The following is a 25,104-nucleotide window of genomic DNA, read 5'->3' as shown; positions in this document are numbered from 1 at the left end:
GGCTATTTGATGGATTGCAGTGAGCTTGGAGACTGGGAATTTCAACTCGGCCCTGCTTAGGCAGCAAAAACATTTTCAAAACACTAAAATGATTGATTTCCCTAAAGACTACATAATTGAAATTTCTTATTTCAGATTGTTTAAATTTACCTTGGGACAATAACATTTAAAATACACTCAAACTCATCGTGTATGAGATACATGAACTTGAGTTTACATTTTCTTTATATTGTGAAGATAAATAATATAGGCTTTTATGAACATTTTAAATTATTCATTTTTGCCATCCACTATTTTTATATAGAGTAATGAGACTTTGGTTTTAAATCATATGATCTTGATAAAATGACTTTACTCTTTTTTCATGTAGAAAAGTGAGAGATTTGGACCACAAAAGCTCTAACAAATCCGTCTAAGCTGTAAAATCTTGTGAAACAACTGAAAGAAGAAAATCTTTGTCGCAATTTTAACTCCTTCCTATTCTTGTCATGCTGTTATCACAACAAAATAACGATAATAATAATATGTTTTAGATTTATAAAACTTCACTTTTCTTTAGGCACTTTCAAATCCATTATCTCGTCTGCACCTTGGAAAGAGGTAGCTGGGAAGAAGCGATCTTCAGATTTTCACTTTCATGTTTTCATCGACAAGTGCTAACTAAGCCTGAGGAATTTACCAGAGCCATAAAATCCTGACCTGGAAAGGTCACTTAATTCATGCCTTTTCATAGCCTTCAATAAAACTGAGGATCAGCACAACACTGGATTTTTCACACGTCATCCTGTGCTTCTTGATTACATCAGACTCTAAGTGATTTTGTTGTTGTTATCTGCTAAATGACTTAAAATAGCAGAACTAAAGCACAATGCACATCCCTGCAAGAATGGAAACATGACAGGCTGCAAATGATGGTCTGTTTCAGAGTAAAATCTCACTAAGGAAGCCTAAGTGGATAATAGCACAGGAAAATTTCAAACGTGAGATGGCTTAATTTTGAAATGGAAGATTATGAGTGGCCTATAATGTGGAAAACTGGAAAGTTTCTTCCATATACACTTTTTCAAAAAGGTTTTCCATAACTTATTCATTTAATAATGGTACTGAGTATCTGTTTGGGCCATCTCAGTGCTTGGTGTCCTGTTGGAAAAACAGAGATGAACAGTAATGGAAAATAGCTAACATTCACTGAGGACCTAGCGTGTGCTTAGCTATGCTACGTGCTTCATATACAATTAAGGCAGAGCTAAGGTCAGCCACCCAGAAAACAGGAGCACCTAGATTCCAGTGCTGATCTGCCCACCTGGAGTCCGTGTTAAGTGCCTCATATTGTAAGAGTTTGCTGGAGCCCCGGCCCTCAAGGAGATCACTAGAACACACCGAGCAGGATGATCCACTCTTTCCTCCCATAACTCCGATGCCTGCCTTTAAATTATTCATTTTCTTTGCATGCACCTGGAGTCCCAGCTACTCAGGAGGGAGGCTGAGGCAGGAGGATCACCTGAGCCCAGGAGTTGGAGGCTGCAGTGAGCTATGATCATGCCACTGCGCTCCAACCTGGGTGACAGAGCAAGACCCTCTTTCTAAAAAAAAAAAATTAAAAAATTAAAAATTAAACTGTTCATTTTGTCACCTAGCCCTGTCTGCATCTCCATCCCTGCTCCCCTCCACCCTCCAAAATAAAACAACACCAGCTAAGAAGCCATCGCTCAGAGATTCCTTTTGAAGCTGCTCTTAAAAACGTGCCTTCTAATAACCTGGTAATTGTTTTACTACTTTTTAAATGAAGTGTGAAGTCACTGAAAAGTGATGGAAATACTCCTGCGAAAGCTTTGGTAGAACTGAAGGCTGTCTAGGAGAACTGCATCACCCTGCAACTGACAGCCAGCCGCAGTGTCGGCTTCAAGTAAATGCTGGGCATCCAGAAGTCTTCACACAGTTGCTACTTGATTAAAAATCATACATACCGGTAAGGATACAATGAAATAGTCTACGGCCATACCACCCTGAACGCGCCCGATCTCGTCTGATCTCGGAAGCTAAGCAGGGTTGGGCCTGGTTAGTACTTGGATGGGGGGAGGATACAATGAAATAGGCACTTTCTAGGAGAGTGTGAATTGGCACAACTTTATAGAAAACCATTTGCGTGCAGTTAGAAAGATGATCATGCCCTTGGACCCAGTTACTCTACCTCTTAACTAGAATCTATTCTAGGGAAAGAAGTAGGTACTTGGACCAAGATATATATCACACATGGCATGTTCGCTAGCCCTTAATTATAATAATGGCACATTAAAAATGCTTTATAAATGTGCAAGAATATAGAAATGATTAAATACATTATGGTATATAAGTTATATCATGGAGTTTACAGCCACTTTATGTGATCTTGTCCAAATATTTTAGATGATATGGGAAAATGTTCACTATAAAATTTTAAGTGAGGGCCGGGCATGGAAGCTCACGCCTATAATCCTAACACTCTGGAAGGCCGAGGCGGGTGGATCGCTCGAGGTCAGGAGTTCGAGACCAGCCTGAGAAAGAGTGAGACCCCGTCTCTACTAAAAATAGAAAGAAATTATCTAGCCAACTAAAATATATATACAAAAAATTAGCCAGGCATGGTGGCGCATGCCTGTAGTCTCAGCTACCTGGGAAGCTGAGGCAGTAGGATCGCTTAAGCCCAGCAGTTTGAGGTTGCTGTGAGCTAGGCTGACGCCACGGCACTCACTCTAGCCCGGGCAACAAAGCAAGACTCTGTCTCAAAAAAAAAAATTTTAGGTGAGGAAAAGCAGGATCAAACCACTATATATGATACATGAAGATCTTATTTACAGATAGATAGTTACAGGGAGAAAGAGGGAGAATAGAACAGGACAAGGTATATATGCATAGAAAGGACTATAATGAAACAAAACTAAAAGTTATAAAAGTAATTTAAAAAGTAACAAAAGTAATTTTTTGTAAATCAGCAGAGTATTGCCTTGGATTAAGCAATGGTTTCTTAGGCATAACATCAAAAGTGCCAGCAACAAAAGAAAAAATAAACTGAATATCATCAAAAGTTTGTGCTTCAAAGGACACCAATGAGAAAGCAAAAAGAAAGCAGAATGAAAGGACATTTTTGCAAAGTGTGTACCTTATAAGAGAATTTTATATGGAATACATAAATAACTATTACAATAATATGAAGACAACCCAATTTTTTTTAAATGGGCAAAGGAGCTGATAGTTGTCCAAAGAAGATACACAAATGGCCAATAGGCACCTGAAAAGATGTCCAACATGGTGTGCTATCAGGGAAATACAAACCAAAACCACAAGAAGATACTGCTACACACCCACTAGGCTGCTCTAGTCTACAAGTCAGACAATGACAAGTATTATAATATTGGAGCGGATGGAAAGAAATTGAAACCCTCATATGCTGCTGGTAAAAATGTACAATGGTGCAGCAATGTTGGAAAACAGTCTGGCAGTTCCTCAAATGGTTAAATACAAAGTTACCATACAACCCAGCAATTCCACTCCTATGTTTATACCTAAGAGAAATAACGTACATATGCCCACACAAAAAGTTGCACATGAATGTTTGTAACATCATTATTCATAATAGCCAAAAAGTGGAAACAACCCAATTATCCATCACCTGATGGATAATAAAATACATAAATAAATAAAATATGGTGTAGACATAGAATGGATATTATTTGGCAATAGGAAGAAATGAAGTATTGATACATGCTACATACAACACGGATAACCTTGAAAATGTTATGCTACTTGAAAGGATCCAGTCACAAAGAACCACATATTGCGTGATTCTATCTATGCAAAATATCCAGAATAGGCGAATCTACAGAGACAGAAAATATTACTAAATTAGTGGTTAACCAGTGTTGGGGGTGAGAAATTGATGGGAGGCAGTGTTGGGAGTGACCGCCAATGGGCATGGGTTTCTTTGTGGGCTGATAAAAATATTCTAAGACTGATTATAGTTATGGTTGCACAACTCCATGAATATACTAAAAAATCACTGAATTGTGCACTTTAAATGACTGACTTATATGAAGTGTGAATTTTACCATATCTCAATAAAGCCGATTTTTTTTTAAAAAAAAGCAAGGGTGCAAAAATAATTATTTTCGTCATTTCATCTGTTAACCCTGCACCAAGCTCCTACTTCAGCCTGTGCTAAGTGCAATGAAAGATACATGAATAAAGTAAACCCTTTGTTTTCAAGGAGTTCACATGGATGAACTCTAACCCATGCAGAAGTAATAGTGTGTATATACCCGATTACACAAATTATACTTATATTATCACAATATTATAAGAACATGGAATGAGTATTATCATTCCTTACTCCATTGCCTTTTTCTAAGCAATCCTATATAACTTCACCACTCAATATAAAAGTCTACCAAATCAGATCTCTACTTGCAATTGTCCTATGGAAATATCCACCTGAGCGTCCAGATTATGTTTCAAACTTATGTTTTAAACAATATCCGAATCCTCCATTCTTCCCTCCTTTTTGCCATACAAAATGCAAACCTCTTATGGTTTCCACATCTTGGATGGTGCGTGGCCAGCATCCTCTCAGAAAGCAGGTCTATAAAACCTCGTTGTGTTACTGATTTTAATTCTTTGTGTTACTTCATTACTGACATAGTTTGTACTTTTTGGGTATGAGCTCATTTTCAATGGGGGTTATTTTCCATTCAATTCTCTTACGAAGAGTACCAATGTGATGGGTGGAGATGTCTCTGCCAAAGATCTACTCATTTCTCCTGTTCCAGAACATTTTTCATGTTCATTTCTCAATACCGGGCTCCCCACCACATGGACAGTATAAACTCAGACCTCACATCTGCAGTGGCAATAGCCTGGAGTTCTATTATAGTTTCCCTGAGGTGATCTTTTTCGCCCTGGCACCGAGGTATGGCAAGCTTCATCCTCAATTCCCCCAGCCAACACACAGTTGCTCCCTTCCCGTTGCGTGGATGAAGCAGCCCTTCCTAACTCCAGAATTGCTGCACGTAGCTCAGATCTGAGAGTATAGCCTGAGCCGCCTCCCCAAGGGCTTAAAACTCCAACTGCCAGCAGTCAGGGCCTGCATCTTTATTGCCTTCTCTCATGGTCCATTTAAGCGTCAGTTCCCGTTCACTGCCCCGGCTTTGAGTTCCCTCTTCATTTCTGACAGCTGAGGACTTCCATTTCTTGATTTTTTTTGAACTTGGCCTAGGTATTTACATTTTTATATGTGTTTCAACATTTCTCTGTGTTGAAGTGGAAGACTGGGAAGTTGTTTTCCATCAGCTCACCTGCCCATATCCATCCTCTCTTTCCAAACACAAATATGACCACACTGTCTTCAATGGGTTCCCATTTACTTGAAGAATAAAGTTAAGTCTCCTTATTTGCCTGTTTTTTAAAACTTCATATCCAGATGGGATTCTGTCCCCCAAATTTCACTTACAGCCACATCCTGAATCTCCCACCCCGTATCACAGCCGTAACGACTCAGCCCTCAACCCCAGATAGTCCATGTAACCTCACACCTCCACATCTTTGTTAAGAAACTTCATTTAATGGTGGCTTCTAGGTCCTATTTCTATTTCTAAAAATTATATTCTGTGACCTTTGTCCTGGCTATGAGTCCTTTAAAATCTGAGAGTCTTCCACTTCAAAAAACGCAAAATGGGATTTGAAAGCACAGCCCAGGACATAATCTCGGTCGCTCATCCACTAAACTAAACAAAAGCCAAATAGGAGAGTTAAAGTGTCCACTCAAAAGGTCAGAAAGGCCCTGTGCACACAGGAGCAGCTGATGTGGCTAAAGGGACTTGTAGGGTTTCACACCGATGCCACGGTCCTGTGTAGACAGTATCTTGAAGTTCATTAAATTCTCAGAGCTTAGCTCTCTGCTCCAAGGAGACATTTGCTCTGCCCTCTTCAGAAGGGCTAGCGTGCCGGAGAGATAGCTGTTATGGTTCGTGTGCTTCATTAGAGCAAGGAAATATAGTTCACTGTGCCCAAACAAATCCTAGCCGCTAATGGGCCAAGATATTGTGAATGCAGAGTTAGAAGTGCTGGAACATCAGAGAACTGAAGGGGGGAAAAAAAGCACCTTAGGAACCAAAGAAACTGCATTTGTAAGCTTCATTTATATAGCACATAGCAAGTGAATCAATAGCTTGAAAATGTACAGTGAAGGCAAAAAGCAGTTGATTGCAATCTTCAAAGAGTCGGCAAAAAGAAAAAGTAGCAGTGCAAATTAAACTCATTCAAAAGGGGAAAGGCAGTTGGTTCAAACTGAAGAAGATTCAACTACGCTAGCAAAAAATCATTATTCCTAGAAGAGCGGAAAGTAATAGAATATGAAGTGTGAATAAATATATATATATATATATATATATATACACAGAAGCCACCCAGATGTTTGTTTTGCGAATTTTTTTTCCACAGCGTAATTCATGAGAATGCAAAATGGTATCCTTCTGAAGGCCGATGAATGTAAAAATGAAAGATTGTCACCTAGGTAAATTGAGTTTTAGTAATTAGGGCAGGATGTGAAGAAATGAAAAATTACTTTCTGAATCTCTAGTTTTATGCTATTATCCAAAAGTAAAGCCAATTGAATGTAAAAAAAAAATCATTCACATTTTATCATTCATTTCTTATTTATATTTCAATTTGGCCATGGTAATCTGTGACTTTTAATTTGAACTTGGATATGCATCCTTTTTACTTGTGGCAATATTGTTATATAACAATACAATAAACTTAGCAATGGCAGAACGTTCTTCTCAACAAACCTTTCCCTTCTCACATGTACAAAGGCACATACATGCACATACAAGCACACACCCCTTAATCAACTCTCAGGCATCTCTGAGTTGAGTGTCTAAGAAACTCCCAAGATGGGAATCCCATGTGATCAGATGATCAGAGATTTTAACTAAAAGTATTTGCCTTATACTGTCCTCTTCCAGGGCTCTAGTCTTGAATAAAAATTGAGGTGTCATCAATACATGATGACTGGGTCAGTTGACTGGAAGACTAATATATACAATGTGGTGTGATCCATTGTCTCAGATTGCACACTCTCACTCAAGCCAGCTAGCTCATCCATATATACCATATATATGATATCTACATTATATGCCACATATACTATATATTAACATATACAAGACACCAGCAAGTGTGTGTATCTAGGTCTGTACATTTCCAGCACTGCACTGGAAAAGTAACTCAGAGAAAAACTCAGGCTGTAAAAGTACCATGGACAATGCCCATGTTCATACTGGCCACATCCACATTCTCTGTTTGTTTTTTTGTTTTTGTTTGTTTTATTTTGTTTTGTTTTTGAGTCAGGGTCTCGCTCTGTTGCCCAGGCTAGAGTGCAGTGATGTCATCATAGCTCACTGCAACCTCAAATTCCTGGGCTCAAACAATCCTCCTGCCTCAGCCTTCCAACTAGCTGGGACTACAGGTGTGCACCACCACACCTTGCTAATTTAAAAAAATTATTTTTGTAGAGATGGGGTCTCGCTACATTGCTCATGCTGGTCTCAAACTCCTGGCCTCAAGCGATCTTCCTGTCTAGGCTTCCCAAAGTGCTAGGGTTATGGCATGAGCCACCACACTTGACCCACATTCTGTGTTTTAGAAAATGAAAAAGAGTTTTACCCAAGTGAAAGTCTAATATTTATTCACATGTTTCAAAAAAATCTGGTTGTTAGGTGTTAGCGGCTTCTCTGACCTGTACTCATATAAAGAGGATAAATTCACAATGTTCAAAAGCACCTGTCACCCAAATTCCTATCACGCTCACCTCTATGAAAAGCAAGCTCAGTGACAAGGGGTTCAGAAAGAAAGATACTCACTGCCCTGCAGAATTTTGCAGCATATCAGTAGCATATAATCATAACCTTCCCTGAAGTATCCCAGCAGTTGCTTTAAGCTGTATTTGAACAGTTCCACTTTACCTGTCCGCCTAACAAAGGTGAAGGACCAACAATGAAAAAGAAATTTAGATCATGATCTAAAAACATGACCCATGATCCAGATGGAGACCTAATAGAACAGCAGCAAAACTTCACATCTATGTCCATGGTTATGTTTTGTCTGAATATCTATATTTTGCCTATATTGAAATCTATATGATTATGAATATAAAATGTTATTTTGAGGCCTGTATTTTTCCATGTTTTTATCATACCTATAAGCTATATGCAATTATTTTAATTTTATATAAACACACACACATTCATAGGAATCTGCATCAATGTCTTTGTCATTCTGTGTGTGCATATGGGTGTTTGTGCATGTACACAAATTGTGCATGTACACAAATCTGCCAAGTAAAATCTAAGCATTCTCACGGTACTTTCAGCAAGATGCAACTTAAGATGTATTTCTTCCACAGCAATGGGATGCAACAAAAGTAGATCTAGACATCAAAAAAGTTATCAATAGACACCCTATGTGAAATGGGAAAGCAACCTTTTGCTGACTTAAAATTGAAAAATAAATAGCGCAAACAAAGACAGATGTCATAGAGACAGACTCTGAGATCACAATGAGTTAGGAGTACCCTGGGAGCAGGAGCCTCATGGGAAGTCAGGGCGGTGGAAAGGGGCAAAGGGAAGAACTGACTGTGATTCAGTTTCAAAAGAGGCCTCAGATGCCCCAAGGGGAAGTGATGGGGTGTAGGTGGCCTTTCAGACATGTCCCAGGTTGAGGCATGGGGGCAGGGCTCTGGCACCCTGTCTTGGGCAGTCATAGGAAGTGGGCTGCCCTGGTGAGGGGCGTAACCCTGGCAACGGAGCTCTCTCTCTGGGAGGACAATGCCTGGGGATGGAGTCAGCTAAGAGCCATCAGCAGTAGATATTCCCAGCAGCTGGGAAAATATGGACCTCAGGGCCCAGTGTTGTGCATACCATAGCATCACTACAAGAGATTTTCAGCCCATCTTGTTTTTTTTGTGTGAGGGTTATTACTTATTACCCCAAATTATAAGTCCACTCTTCTATCAGATAACCCATCTAAACCTCATGATCTTTCCTTTTGCCAATCTGACTTCTTAGGTCATTGAGTCCACTGGAGTCCAGCTTTTCCACATGAAAAAGTGCCCTGTTCACCTTGTAGAAAAATCCAACTAGAATAAAATGTTTGTACTTCGTGGAAAGAGAATGGGCTCTGGCTCCTTTATCTATAAAATAGGGATGGTAATAATTACACCTACCTCATGGGGTGTGCAGAAGAAATTAAATTATCCATGCAAAGGTCTTCAAAGAGTGCCTGTCACACAGTTGGCTATTATAATTTTTTAAAAACTCTGTGAGCTCAATATTGCATTATGGTTACTAATGCTTACTCAGAATTGACTTCAAAACCATCTTCAAGGTCAGGATTAGGATCTTGCCCAGATTCCTAACATTTTAGGTTCTTGTGATGTGTTTCCCACCCACCTCTTTTTAAGTGCTGGCCCAATGACTTCACACTACCTTTGGATGACTTTCACGTTACTGATTAAAAGAAACTTAAGTTTCTTAGTTTTATTGTCAGGAGACATGACCTTCAGTAGACAACTGGCATTTCTACTGACAAGAGTAGAAAGGACGGCTTTAGGTCAATTATTCTAAAATCAAAACCATGGTAGGTGTCAGATGTCCTCCAACCTTCCACTGCTCACATGCATTAATTTTATGCAACAGGTCAAATTATTCAGACACCTGGGGGTACCATTTGCAGAGAGTTCATCTAGGGAGGTTGCCAGGAAACGGCACCATTTAAAGGTAGATAACGGCATGGCTGCTTTCATGCCCTACTCCTAGAACAATATTTCCTGATGAAAATGATTACGTAGGTAAAAAGCTTTGGGGCCTCAATCACTTTCATCCCTGTGTTGGAGCAGACACCGAACAGTTCTCTGCAGGTCTTCCCTGGCCAGCTTCTCAGCATGTGCAGCGAGAGAGACCACCCACTTAGCAATCACCCTTGGCCTTGCTGGGAGTGCACTAGCCTTGCCCATGCCTTACCTGATTGTACAAGTTCATGGATCTGCCCTTCCCCTGCCGCCTGGTTTGTCTATACCCCAGGTTCTGCCATCAGCCAGGGCCCTCAGCTCTCTGGTCTTGCAAAGTCCTGATGAGCAAACTATTTCCAAGAACATCCTGAATGACATTGGATCATTTGGTCTTCACAGTCAGGGGCTCTTGGTCTGTTTGGAAGAAGCTCAGGGAATAGATGAACACTGTAAAGATGATATTTAGATTTTTGCATCTATGTCCGTGTGCATACATCTCTGGAGAGGCAGCTTAATGGTTTTCATCAGATTGTCAAAGGGCTTTGTCCTGACCCGTTCTGTGCGATGGTGAAGCCAGGCTGAACTCATGCCTGAGTTTACATCTGGTTCCACCTCTATTACCTGTGTGACCCTGGGCAATTTACTTATTCTGGAAGGGACTTGAGTCCCTAATCTGCAATAGGGGGATAACAACAGTATCTACCCCTGGGGTTTCTGTTCAAGGGAAATGAGATAATCTCAGGTATCTGGGTACATTAGGTTATCAGTTTATATTTGTCATTATTCTTCTTTGCTTTGATTTGGACCATGTTCTTTTGGACTTTTACTTTTTTTTTTTTTTTTTTTTTTTGAGACAGAGTCTCACTCTGTTGCCCAGGCTAGAGTGCTGTGGCGTCAGCCTAGCTCACTGCAAACTCAAACTCCCGGACTCAAGCAATCCTCCTGCCTCAGCCTCCCGAGTAGCTGGGACTATAGGCACGCACCATCATGCCCAGCTAATTTTTCTATATTTATTTGTTTTTTAGCTGTCCATATAATTTCTTTCTATTTTTAGTAGAGACAAGGTCTCGCTCTTGCTCAGGCTGGTCTTGAACTCCTGAGCTCAAACAATCCACCTGCCTCAGCCTTCTAGAGAGCTAGGATTACAGGCGTGAGCCACCGCACCCGGCCTGGACTTTTACTTTTTAATTATGCCATAGTATGTCCTTGGCCTTCATCAAGGGAAGACGCAAGAGGCCGACCACATGGCCTGACTGTGTCCCAGCCAAGGGAGGCTGAGGGCTCTGCCCACTGTCACTCAGCGTCCTCCTTACAAGGCCCCGTGGAGGAAATCTCTCTGCACGGGGGGGGAACACAGAGAAGCTGCTTGGCAAAGAGCCAGGCACCTTGTGACTGGCATGGCCACTGGGAAGCTGCAGCAAGGACACAGGACCATACAGTGTACATTTCACCATGAAGAACCCACCCCTGGTTTTCTAATTTTGTCGCCCACGTTCGCTCCTTGGCTTCGGCTCCCTCAGTCGCTTATTCAATGCTGTTGTGATTTATGTGGTTTTATGAAGCACCTCACATCCACGGAGGGATAAATTCATTACCTGCGTAAACAGAGCACACGGTAAGGAGCGGTGTCTTGTTTCCTATTATGCTATTTGCTGTTTTATGGGCGTTCTCCCTCCTGTTTAAACAAATTTTCATCTTCTATTGTTATGAAAATATGAGAGGCTGGGGTGGGGAATTGGTGGGCTGTATGCAGATGAAAAAGCAACCCAGAGATTTCTAAGATACCCGGTGGTGATCGTTTTCAAAGCAAACAAGATTGCTCCCAGAAAAATATTATACAAAGAAAAAGAAATCACTTTAAAATTAATCTTGCTTATATCCAAGGCATTTCTTGGAGGGCTAACCTATCCTTAAATCTTTTTTTTTTTTTTTGGGGGGGAGACAGGGTCTCACTCTGTTGCCTTGGCTAGAGTGTAGTAGTGTCATCATAGCTCACTGCAACCTCAAACTCCTGGGCTCAAGCGATCCTCCTGCTTCAGCCTCCCAAGTAGCTGGGACTACAGGCATATGCCACCATGCCCAGATAAGTTTTCTACTTTTTGTAGAGAAGAGGTCTTGCTCTTGCTCAGGCTGGTCTCAAACTCCTGGCCTCAAACAATCCTCCCGCCTCGGCCTCCCAGAGTACCAGTCTTAATTCTCAGTCTAACAGAACATTACCCTCTTTGTTGCCTTTTCAAACATAAACTCTTTTCTGTGTTTTAAATCTGACATTCCAAAGAGAGGGTGGTCCTCAGAGAATGGCAGCTGTTGGGTTTCCTTGAACAGCACATTTTTATTTCATCCGTAAGCCCAGTGGCCTTTGGTATAAGAGAGAGTCTTGAGAAGTCCAATAAAAATTCTGAAGGAAATTTCTTGGATCCCTCAGAAAATCAGAAATGAATGAGTAGATCTTAATTCCTTAAAATAATATGCTGAGGGTAGCTGGTTTTTCTCTCTCTTCATAACCCCATGGTGGTAGAAGCATTTTGACTTCTTCACACTTTCTGCAGAGTGATAGCTCTGCAATGTCCAGAAATCAGAGAAAAACTGGAAGGCATAAGCTGAATAATCGGAAAATGCACAGCAAGTGCAATAGCAAGAGCTCAACATCTGTGTTGTACTGACAGTGTGTAAAGTGCTTTCATAACATTATGACATTATCTGACATGAGCCTAATAAAGACTCTGATTTCAAAATCCACACTCCTTTGCTGGTTTACAAAGCTATTTCGGGTTAACTGTGCCCCTCCCAAAATTTGTATGCTAAAGCCCGAACCCCCAGTACATCAGAATGTGACGTTATTTGGACACAGGGTCTTTCAGAGGTAATCATGTTACAATGAAGTCATTAGGGTGAGCCCTAATCCAACATGACTGCTGTCTTTACAATAAAAGGAGAAATGTGGAGACAGATACATGCAGAAACCACACAAAGATGAAAGCAGAGACCAGAGTGGTTTGTCTACACACCAAGGTTGGCCAGCAAACCACCGGAAGCTAGCATATGTTTTTTAACCTCAATAAAAAACACAAGAAAATACCCTGAAGTAGCATAAAGAACTCAGAGGTAAAATTGTTCCAACCCCAAGCCAATGCTGGGGGTGACGGATGAGAACACAGCATGTGACGCCTACAAATGGTCTTTTCTGCTTCCATGAGGACAGAATAGCTGTGACTTCTGTTTTAACACATTAACTGCCCTGTGAGTTGTATTTAACTCACGCTAGTTTTGAACCTCAGGGCCTCGTGAAGCATATGGAACTCATGTCTTTTCACCTTGGGAGCCACGTGAACTATGTTTCAAGTTGCATATAACTCAACGCACAGAAAACAATAAAAAATAACAAATTTTTCATTAAATTAGAAAGGATCGTTCTATTTTCAATGTTTTTATTCTATTTTCGTAATAGAACACAGTGGCCCCAAGGGAAACTTTTTTTTTCCTAGTGTGGCAGTCAATGTGTTAAAATAATGCACCAAAGGATTAAAAATGGCCAGATATTGTGTGACATTTCTTCCCTCCAGGGTGAGGTCTTGTGTCCCCCTCTTGCAGTGGGATGGGTGCTGTGACCATCTGACCAATATGACCAATAGAACACAGAACGCTGGCCTCAAGGGCCTGGCAACTTCCTCTTCCTGTCTAGTGTTTTGTTTCCACACCCTGTCGGACTGTGGTTCACATCACATTCCAGAGATCATTGTTCTAATGAAAGAGGCAAAACAAGGAACAAGGAAATTCCTTTTATGAGCACCCCATTTAGCTTGTGGCTGACCAACCGGATTCACAACTTCTTGGAATGCTGCGGGTACCAGTGACCCTAAAGGTCTTTTAATCTATCGCCCTCCAGGGTTGAATTTCCTTCTGTGATTCATGAGAGCTGGTGGCTGTAGAAAGCACAGATGCCCGTCTGCATGAATGACAACTGCACCCTAATTTGGTGGAAGGGAACCAGGACTGCCGGACTCACACACACATGAGGATCAGACATATTCACTGTGTGGCCTTGAGCAAGCTGCTTAATCTCTCACGAATTCAGTTTCCCTCTTTCTTAAATAGAGATAAAAATACCTTGAATGTGGCTGTGAGTCGTAAATGGATAATGAATATAAAGTGCCCAGTGGCACCAGGCATATGAGTGTTCAAGAAAGACACCCCTATCCCTATCATCATTTGGGGAACAGGGTCCTTCCCTCCCAACCCTTCAGCCTGAAAATACCTCTACTCAGACCCCTCATTGAGAAGGGTGGTGTGGGTGGACTATACCAGCCCCACATGATAAGCTAAGAGTTGTATTAAAATAGACATTTTACAAAATGCTTAAGCCGTCGTACCTAAAGTATTCTGTTCCACGGCGGAGGGGTTCCGTGCAAGGCCCTGGCAGGTGGAGCTGTTCTGCAATCCCTTAAGCAATCAAAGGCTGGGACTCCGGAGTGGCTCTACCCTCTAGGATGTCAGGGAATATGAGACACAAACGAGACACGCAGACTCTGGGGAAGGCAAAGCTTGTGTTATCATCTCCACTTCACAAATGGGGAAACTGAGGTTTACAGCAATGAAACGACTTACACAAGGTCATATAGAAGGTAAGAGGCGGGACTCTCAGAACCCAGGCATCCTGGCTGTCTGGGCTGGCGCTCTGCTATACACAACCCCGTGTCCCTTGGGAAGCAAAGCTCAAATCTTTGCGCAGCATGTAAGAAGACAGAGATTTTTCTCTGTCCTAGACTCCTCTGGAAACTACCTAGAGAGGCGCAGGGGTGGACGCTGAGACTTCCAAGAGGACTAGCGAGGCATAAGGTGGGGAACTTGTTTCCTCAGTAAGGGGGCAGGGAGACCAGGAGAAAGTGAAGTAGCGCTAAGGGGACCCCAAAGGGAAGTCCTTTCCTGTGTGACCTCCCTCCCTCCCCAAATCATCAGGAAAGGCTATCAAAGTCAGGAAATGCTCTAAATGGGGCTGTTCTGACATAAACTGGTCGAGGAAGAGGTGGTGTTCTGGGGTCAGGGTGGGGCAGGGTGAAGCAAAAGCTACCACACTCCCAGCAGCGCTGAGGTCCAGGGGGAAGAAAACCCTGGGGTTTCTCTGCTCTCCTGGGATGTCACCAGCTGGGAAACTGAGTCAGGCCAAGTGTAAGCAGCTTCTTCAAAGGGTAGGTAGCTCACCTGACATGTGTGTTACCAGTGGTAAAATCAAGTGATATTCGAGTGCCCTTTGACAATCAGATAAAAGATATATATATTTATATACTTATCATCAAAAGAAACATATATATACACATTAAAATTGTCATGTATTTTCAGATCTTTTAGGGATCTCCGGTTTCCAGCTTAAGGTGATTAATTATGCATTTATTTCACTTAATCGCCTTCATACAAGCTAGCTTTATCCTACATCGAACAAATCATGTATTCCATATTTATTTCAGGAAACCTAAAATTCTGCTGTGAAATCTGACAGAATGAAAACCAAAGCTGGTATTATACTTAAAAAGACGCACAGTTGTTAACAGATATCAAATCCTCCCGAAAATAGATTAAGTACAATGTTGTCAGCTAAATGAAAACATTAACAACGGCTTTCTCTGCTTTTGTAAGCAAAAGCCCAAGGAAAAATGTGTTCTCCTTTAGTGAAAACTTGAGCTTTGTTTAGCTCCCTATAGCTGGAAAGAGGTAGACAGAAGAACAAGCGGGGTGAGTTTCCTTCTTCGGCAACTTGCCTCGTGAGGGAGTCGAGTTACTGTATGAAGATTTTTAGCCCCCAAAACATCCATTTCATAAGTGTTAGGAAATTCCCAAAAATATTTAATTATTTTATGATCGGTGAAGTCAGCAAGAAACAAGCATCTCAGAACTAGACAACGGGCAAGGATCCACTTAAAAAGGCAACCCCCCAACGGGTGGGAAGGAATGCTCTGCACGGGTCTATACAGATGGCTTAAAGTCAAGTTGAGAAGTGAAGTCTAAGGTCTAAAACTTCTATGATCTTACATTGTTAAAGGAAATTTTTTAAAGTGAAGACTACCCGAAAGTACAATCATTTCCTCCTAACAAGCGTTTGCGTGCTTTCAAAAGGAATGATTTTATATTACTGGTCAAAATGCCTTTGATGAATGATGATTAAAATGAATTTCACCTTATTTGAACCATGAGGAGAAAAGGTCAAAACGAAATTATCTGCTTTGCTTTTAAGTGCTTTTACTGACAGAAGCCTAAATTACCTCTGTCGGCTTTGAGCCCACAGCTTGAGGTTTGCTCTGTGCTTGGCTGTAGCAGCTACAGTAGCAGGAGAGCAAGAACCTAGGCCCAGACAGCAGGCGCTTCTGCACGGACGTTTTATATGCAAAAAATGTGCATAGTTAGTAACTATCAGTGTGTTTCAGGCAGTGGCTTGCTGGCCAAGATATTATTTCCCTTGCCAAGAATGTGCTTAGTAGAAGTATGTTTAATAGTGCTAAACCTTCACTGAATGGCTGAATTTTTCCTGGAAGTATTGCAAATTGTCCAGGAAGGAGGCATTACCAGAATCGGAAGAAGAAGAGGGAAAAGTCAAGAAAGGCATGAATAGGAATGTGGCTTCATGGCTCACACAGAGGTTTAACACTGAGCCAGGGAATCATCAGTGACGTGCAATAGTCACACTACGGGCAAAAGCACCAAACATATGGGGCACGTGCTATCTGGGGATGGCACAGGAATTCTGTCTTGTGGGTTGCTGTTTCACGAGTGAAAATGGGTACTCTGTGTCCTCCACATTCATTTGTGAGGTCCTCTCTGAGCAGAGCTAGGGGTCGTATCCTGATGGTAGACCATGCACAGTGATGGGAATAAAATGCACACATTATTAATAAATAGAACTATGCACAAATCTTCATTCATTTCTTCCCTGACGTGATCCGGAGCTTAAACCACCTTGCATGCTTATTGTCCATCCTTCTCCCACATGTGATGTTTCCTGGACAATCACTCAACCCACTGGTATACCGAACTTTAAGGCACTAAAAATGGCTAAAGAATAACTATTGGCTTCCTTTAAGCACAACACTTAGCTCAGAGAAGAAAAGCAAACAAAGCTTCAGGAAATGCAATGCTACAGAACGAAGCAGTCCTAAGGCCACAGAAGCTTAGAGTTTTTACCCACATCCGTTCTTACTTTAAGATAAAAACGAGTAAGAACAGGGTCCTATATTAATAGTAATGACATTCAAGATAGATCCATTTGGAAAAGGCTAATATATGGAAAGCTTGCTATAGAAGAACAAAATTAATCATATTTGTTCACGGTTCGAAACAGTGTATTCCTCACTTTGCAAAAGGATTCACTGTCGTTTTCTTTAAATAGCAGACTTTGGTCAGTCTGCATCCAAAGCATGGCTTGGCTCTGAAAGTACAATTTACATGTGAACATTCCGGAATAGCTACAGCAGAAGGTGAAAAGGTTTGCCCTTTTCCTGACCCTGCCGGATGGGTTAAATGTTTGTTTTGTTCTCTAGTGTCCTGGCTTGTGAAGATAAAACATCATAAAATGATCACCCAAAAGAGAGGGTTTCTATTTAATTCATTTCTAGAGCCCTCGTGGCTTTTACAGATGAAGGTCATGAAACTTCCCATAGAGATCAATATTGTTCCAGACAGAATATGGTTACAGATGTAGCTTGAATTGCAAATCAAAGGAAAGTCTTGCAATAGGCTTCCTAAACATAACATTGGAAATATAAATTATCCTGAATTAGGCCTTGTTGACAGTATCTAAACAACAGGGGGAGGAAAAATCAGTTCTTATTTGGTGGAGGTATAATACAGTATTGCTGAAGTTGCCCACCATTTTTTTTTTTCTTTTTTTCTTTTTTTGAGGCAGAGTCTCGCTCTGTTGCTTGGGCTAGAGTGAGTACAGTGGCATCAGCCTAGCTCACAGCAACCTCAAACTCCTGGGCTCAAGCAATCCTTCTGCCTCAGCCTCCCAAGTAGCTGGGACTACAGGCATGTGCCACCATGCCCAGCTAATTTTTTCTCTATATATATTTTTAGCTGTCCAGGTCATTTCTTTCTATTTTTAGTAGAGACGAGGGTCTCGCTCTTGCTCAGGCTGGTCTCGAACTCCTGACCTTGAGCCTTCCACCCGCCTCGGCCTCCCAGAGTGCTAGGATTACAGGCGTGAGCCACCGCACCCGGCCTGCCCACTGTATTTCTAACTCCCAAAGTGATGTTCACCTTTCATAATATCGTTGGAATCTAGATGCATCCAGCAGCTGCCTTGTAAAATCCAACCATGAAAAACATATTTTTCAATATTTTAGGTGGTACAATTTTACTTCCTGAGATGCAACTGCTAGAAATTACTATGGTATCTCACATGAACACAAATGCACAATAAAATTACTTGTAAATTTTTTTTTCATTTTCTTTTACTCAAAAATAGTACTCAAACTATCAAACAATGCTCACAAAATAATTGGAGAAATTGGAGAACTGATTGGATACCTGATGATAACGTTAAGGAATTTAATTTGTTAATAAAACTACAATACCATTACCACACCTTAACATCAAAGGGTCTTTATCTTCTATTGATACATTTCTAAGTATTTAGGAATGAAATGATATGATGGCTGGCATTTGTTCCAAAATAACTCAATGCATTGGGGCAGGAGGGAAGTGAGTGGAAATTTATATGAAACAAGACTGGCCATTTATTGTTAATTGTTAAGGCTGAGTGATAAGAATATAAAGACTCAGTATACTCTTCTTTCTATTTTTGTATAGGTTTGAAACTTTTCATTATACAAAGTTCTTTCAAAGCAGCATTCAAAGATTCAAGCATTATTGTGACCACAAATCATTATTAGCTTAAGGGTATCTACAGCAATAAACCAAATTAACAGGACTCTTGAAAGAAAGCCATTTACAGATCCCAAAAATAGTCCTTTCTCCCTTAGTTTGCTTGGTAAGGCAATGGGGGACACATCACTTATTCTTTAAAAGTGAGCTCTTTTTACCAAAATAAAATTCCTACACGGCATTCACTACACACATCCCCTTATGACCACTTACTGACAACTTAGGAAGTGTTGAAGAAAGTGTGCTTCATCAGTTTTAACTGAAAGTGGCCATTTCTCAGTAGTGGAAGTCAGGTTTGGTGCTGTTATGAGAGTTTAAAATATCAAATACAATCTGGGAAGTTGAAAAAATTCTACAGTACTGGTCACATTATATTTGGATGGCATTTACTGAGTTCTTAGGAGAGGCTACGCATCTTGCCAAGGGCTGCACCCATTTTATCTCACTTAATCCTCACCAATAAATACCCTGTGACAGGGATACCATTATCATCCCATTGTGCAGATGAAAACTCTGAGTCTCAGAAAGTTTTATGTAAACCTACCCAACATCTTTCAGGTGGTAAGAGGCTACACTAGGATAGGAACCCAAGAGTGTCTCATCCCAGAGCCTGCATGCATAGCAGATTCTTAACTGCTTGTCTAGAGAAAAAAGAAAAGCTTAGAAACGGCAGTTTTCTGTCTTCAGATAATAATTAGTGCATTGTAATATACCAGATTCCTTGTAAAGTAGTCTGTTTCAGAAATCAAGATCTGAAAGTTGAATAACCAAAGATCAAAAACAAAGGTCACCTACACTGTTAAGAATCACACGTCTCTAAAATCAATGACTTAATTAAGCCCATTGTAATAAACATGCAAAAAAAAAAAAACTTAATAAAGTAGAAGTTATTCCTCTATACGTGTTTCTTTTATAAATTCATTTGACAATCAGAGAAAGGGAAATCAAGGAAGACACAGTTTTCTCATTTGGTCCCAGTAAGTTTTATTAAGAATTATAGAGATGCCAAAAGAGCTTTGTCTTTTACTGGTAATTGAAACTCCACTGAATTCTCTCACACTGTAAAGAAATTTTTTGAAAATTGTCCGTTGCGACCTGAGCTCATCTCTTTAAGGTCACAGAGTTCCGTGGCCATCGGAAGCCTCAAGTAAAAGGACCTTGACAATGGTAATAACAAGTCACTCACCTTCATCTAAAATGTGCCACTGAGCATTTCAGTCACGAATGAGCATAATGTGGGTGCTTTGTGTTATGTCCTATTTCGTTTCTCCCTGTCTCTGTCCTGCCCTGCCCGACAGAACTGGCTGACAAGTGCTGTCCGTGCTAATTAGCCGTGTAAATGAGCATGGTCAGGAAAACGCTGTCCCCAAAATGTGCACACGAAATCACTCCCAACAACGCATGTCAAAATCCCATCAAAAAGCGAATCATTTGTGACCTGACCTTCCATTAATTAATTAAAACTCCACCTGGAGACGAAGGGAAGTGGACAAAAAGGATAACATCACAGTGGACACTTCACAACAGAACTGGAGGATCCCTACAAGGCTTGGGGTGGAAAATTTAGAACAAAACTTTGGGCATTACGGAAACTGCACTGGAGAGGGATTTACAACCCTGAGCTGCAGATCCAACTCTCAGCCCCATGAGGCTGAGTGCCCTTGGGCAAGGTACTGTCTCCATTGAGAACTCCTTGGTGATCCAAAGCCTGTGAATCCGTGAGGGCTTTTCCAGTGCAAATATTCCACATTTCTCCCATTGGGCTAGCAAGAAATTGTAAAGAAAAGATCTTAATTTTTCTCAGATAATGTTATCACTTATGTTTAACACAGGACTTACCAATAATGAAAACACTAACCATACAAGATAACAAACTTTTGACAAATTTCTGTCCTAATGGATATACCATGAAAGAAATTATTTTTACAATTATTTGTTTCACCAATCAGTTTAGAAAAGAAATATCAGGCTGGGTGGGGTGGTTCACGCCTGTAATCCTAGCACTTGGGGAGGCCGAGGTGGGAGGATCGCTTGAGGTCAGGAGTTTGAGACTAGCCCGAGGAAGAGTGAGACCCTGTCTCTACAAAAAATAGAAAAATTAGCTAGGCATGGTGGTGCACACCTGTAGACCCAGCTACTCAGGAGGCTGAGGCAGGAGAATCGCTTGAGCCCAGGAGTTTGAGGTTTCTGTGAGCTAGGAGGCTGATGTCACTAGACCCTAGCCCAAGCGACAGAGTAAAGACCCCGTCTCAGAAAAAAAAAAAAAGAAGAAGAAGAAAAATATCGGACAAGGAAGGCTAGTTATCATACAATATGCACATGGCAGATTGCGTTTGGTATTTGGGCAGTGTGGAGAATTTTTCTTTTGTTTGTTTTGTCTTCTCCCAATTCCTTGCAATACCTCTCACGTGTCATGCTTTCTTTCAGCTCAGAGCCTCTCTGTAGGCTGTTTCTGCCATCTGGTAATCTCTCCCTTTGACTCAGCACCTGCTCTACCTCTATGGCCTGTCTTCTGGATCCTTCCTTCACCCTCAGACTGGGCTCAACAACCTCAGGTGCTTACCAATATCTTCACCTGCGTGACCCCTAATTGTGAGGCCCCTTCTTCCCTCTCCTGGCTCATGTATGACATTGTGGAGGACATTTCTGCAATGTTATATCCCAGCCTGGTATGAGACACAGCAGGTAACCAGCATTTATTGAAAGCTAAACAACATCAATCTCTTAGAATCTCATATATTCTCATTCTATTGTCAAATGAGAGGCTTTTTTCCCATTTATCAAACGATATTTAAAGGACCCCGGAGAATCAGTGTGATTGGTGAACATTTGGAAATGCGAGATAATTCATAAAGATGAGGAAATTGTTTCTTTCCCATAATATTTAAAAAATATATTGAGCTTTCATTTTTACTATCTTTTGTAGGATTGCTTATGATACCAAAAAAAAAATGATTCAAAGATCGACTTGAAATTTAAAAACATTGCCAGGAAGAAAAAGATCATGCTATTAAACTTTAACATTTTTTAAATGTCTGTAAAACAGAAAACATGATTTCCATTTCTCATTGTTGGACTCAGCCTCCCGGACGGGGGGCCTGCGAGCAGCACACAAGATAGCTGTCATGACTGTTAAAGGTTAAGCTTTGACGACTGGAAACTGCAGGAATTTAGGCTTCTGAACAGCACGAGCAGAAAGTGCAATTCTCTACGGTCCAGAGAAGTATCATTTCTGTGGCTATGTGGGTGCCCTGAGCCTGCTGATTTTAGCTCCTCGTTGAGCCTTTGGTTTACCCTGGCTAAGGAATTGGCAATCCTTCATTAGCAAGTAAGGCTACGACAACTCTGCCACCACCCACACAAGGATTACAGGAGCTTGCTTTGCAGTTTCCATTGTTACTGTATGAAACAAGGTTGGCATTACAATCATTAGATGTCACTATTGTAACTCATGTTCTTTTGGCTACTTCTGAGTAGGTTTTAAAGTTTTTGGAGAGCAAGAAATGGTATTTGGTGGTTATCGTAATAGCAGAAAAGCCAAGATAATAAAATAATATGTGTCTAAACTGCAGAACCTGTAGTGCTAGAGGCATGGCCGTCCTAACTGTGGGCTATCAAAACTGAGTTGTTTGGCAAAAATGAATTAATCTCAGCTCCCACTCACTCCTCTCCACTCTTCAGTCTAGCTGGGACGGTCCCCTCTCCATCATCGCTTCACTCCAAACCCTTGCCCCTTATCCGTATTATACAAATCCTCCCTGTCCCCAAGACCGAGGTCGAGTGTGACTTCTCCCTACCCAGAGTTTCCCAACTAGATGGAATCTCCTCCTCCTCTGAAGTCCCACAAGAACTGTACTTCCGTTTGCTCGTGCATTTATTCATTCAACAAACTTCTGCAGACAGCCTATCGCCCCAGACAATTCTCACTACTTGCTTTGCAGTTTTACATGGACACATTTTAATCTCCTTTACCAGACAGAAAGCTCCCTGAGGGCAACTTTCATGTCTAATTTATTCTTGTATTCCCCAAAACATTTTTGGTGTGAACACTGTTTGTTGTCTGCCAGCATTGGTTTCCTCCTTTTTCCTCTTTTCCCACAGAATTCCGATGCTATTTCGGTATCCCTCTTGCTCATGTAGATCTCAATAAATGCCTCATTTGGTTGTATGTTCCCCCTTTTTTCCTTCCCTCTCTCCGTCCTTCCTCCTTTCCTCTTTCTCTCCCTCTCCTTCCTTTCTTCCTTCCTTCCTCCTCACTCTCTTTCCTCTTTTACTTCTTTCTTCCTTTAATTTATTCAACAAACTCCTACATATTTTCCTGGGTGCTGAGGATAGAAAAAGAAGTTTGGAGAAATGACCTTATTCTTGATGGATCTTTGGTTGAGATTTTTAATGACTCTTCCAAAGCTCTAAAACCTAACTAAGCTCAACCTCTTCATGAGGAAACTAAAATCTTAAGGTCAAATAATATGTCCAAGTTCAGAAACCAAAGGGCAGAGAGGAGTTAAAAGCAAGGTTTATATATCTATATATACATGCATATAGACACCTGTGTGTGTGTATGTATATTGATTTAAATTCAAAATAATAAAAAAGAAAATAAATGAACACTTCAAAACAGTCCCTCTCCACAAAGAGCCCATAGTCTCATGAGGGAGGCAAACACGTTCCGAATTACAAAACTCTCTGTTAGGTGTCATAACCAAGGAATGTGTGGGCCCTGGGCACAGGAAAGAGAGGGGTCCTGATTCTGTAGGTGAGGGAGCAGGCCCTGGAACAGCTTCACAGAGCAGGTTACTCTGGAGTTGACTCCTAAAGGATGAGGCAGTCAGATAAATAGAGGAAGGAAGAATAATTCAGGCAAAGGGTCTAGGCCCAGTGGTACATCTGGGAACCTCTTGGAATAGCTGGAGGAGAGAGCTGCCTGGTTTGTGACTATGCTGGAGAATGACAGAGGGGGTCTTGAGAGGTGGCATTCAGGTCGTAAAGAGCCTTTCATATCAGGCTAGCTAGTCATTACTCTAAAAATGATAAGAAGCCTTAATGGATTTTAAGCAGGGGGTTAATTAGATTTTATGTTAACAGTATCACTCTAGTAGCAGTTAGAAGGGTAGTCTGAAAGGGAGTAAGCCCAGAAATATCAAGATTTGTTAGAAAGGATGTTTCTGGTTTTTGTTGTTTTAAAAATAGTTTGAGCAAGAAATAATAGAAACAGCAGGACTCTCATAAGGGAACAGGTTTATGAGTTAAGAGACTGTTTTTAAAATGCGGTCATAGACAAAATACCAAAAGTAAATACAGAAACAATCATTTGTTAAGGGATACACAATATAAAAAGATGTAAACTGTGACATCATAAACATAGAATGTTGGGGCAGAGTAAAAGTGTAGAGTTTTTGTATGTGAATGAAGTTAAGATGTGATCAGCTAAAAATACACTGTTATAAGACTCTCCATGTAACCTCATGATAACTACATTGCAGAATCTATACTGGATATACAAAAAGAGAAAAAGAAAGAAATCAGATAATTCCACCATAGAAGATTATCAAATTACAAAGGAAGACATCAAGAGAGGAAAAAAGGAACAAAGGATCTATAAAACAACAAAAAAATAATTAACAAAATGGCAGCAGTACGTCTTTACCTATCAATAATTACCTTGAATGTCAATGGAACAAATTTTCTAGTCAAAAGGCACAGAGTGGCTGAGTGGATAAATAAACAAGATCCAACGCTATGCTGCCTATAAGAGACCCACTTGAGCTTCAAGGACACACATAGGCTGAAAGTGAAGGTATTAAAAAAAATTCAACGCAAATGGTAACCAAAAGAGAACACTGGTGGTTATATTTATAATAGACAAAATAGACTTTAAGTCAAAATGCTGTCACAACAAAGAAGGTCATTATTAAATGATAAACAGATCAATTCATTGACAGGATATAACAATTGTAAATATATATGCAACCAATATCAGAGCACCTTAATATACAAAGCAAACATTAACAGGTCTGAGGGGAGAAATAGACAGCAATACAACAATAGCGGGGGACTTCAATACCTCACTTTCAATAATGGATAGATCATCCAAACAGAAAATCAACAAGGAGATAGAGGACTTGATGGACACTTTAGGCCAAATGGACCTAACAGACATATACCAAATGTTCCATACAACAGCAGCAGAATACACATTCTTCTTAAGTGCACACAAAACATTATCCAGGATAGATTATATGTTAGGTCACAAAACAAGTCTTAAGAAATTTATGAAGATTTAAATCATATAAGGTATCTTTTCCAACTATAATGGTATGAAACTTGAAACCAGTAATAGGAGGAAAATGGGAAAATTCACAAATATGTGGAAACTAAATAGCATGCTTTTGAACAACCACTAGGTCAAAGAG

Source organism: Eulemur rufifrons, chromosome 25 (genome assembly GCF_041146395.1).
Source record: "Eulemur rufifrons isolate Redbay chromosome 25, OSU_ERuf_1, whole genome shotgun sequence".
NCBI classification, from domain to species: Eukaryota; Metazoa; Chordata; class Mammalia; order Primates; family Lemuridae; genus Eulemur; species Eulemur rufifrons.
Note: the sequence above shows the minus strand (reverse complement) of the source record.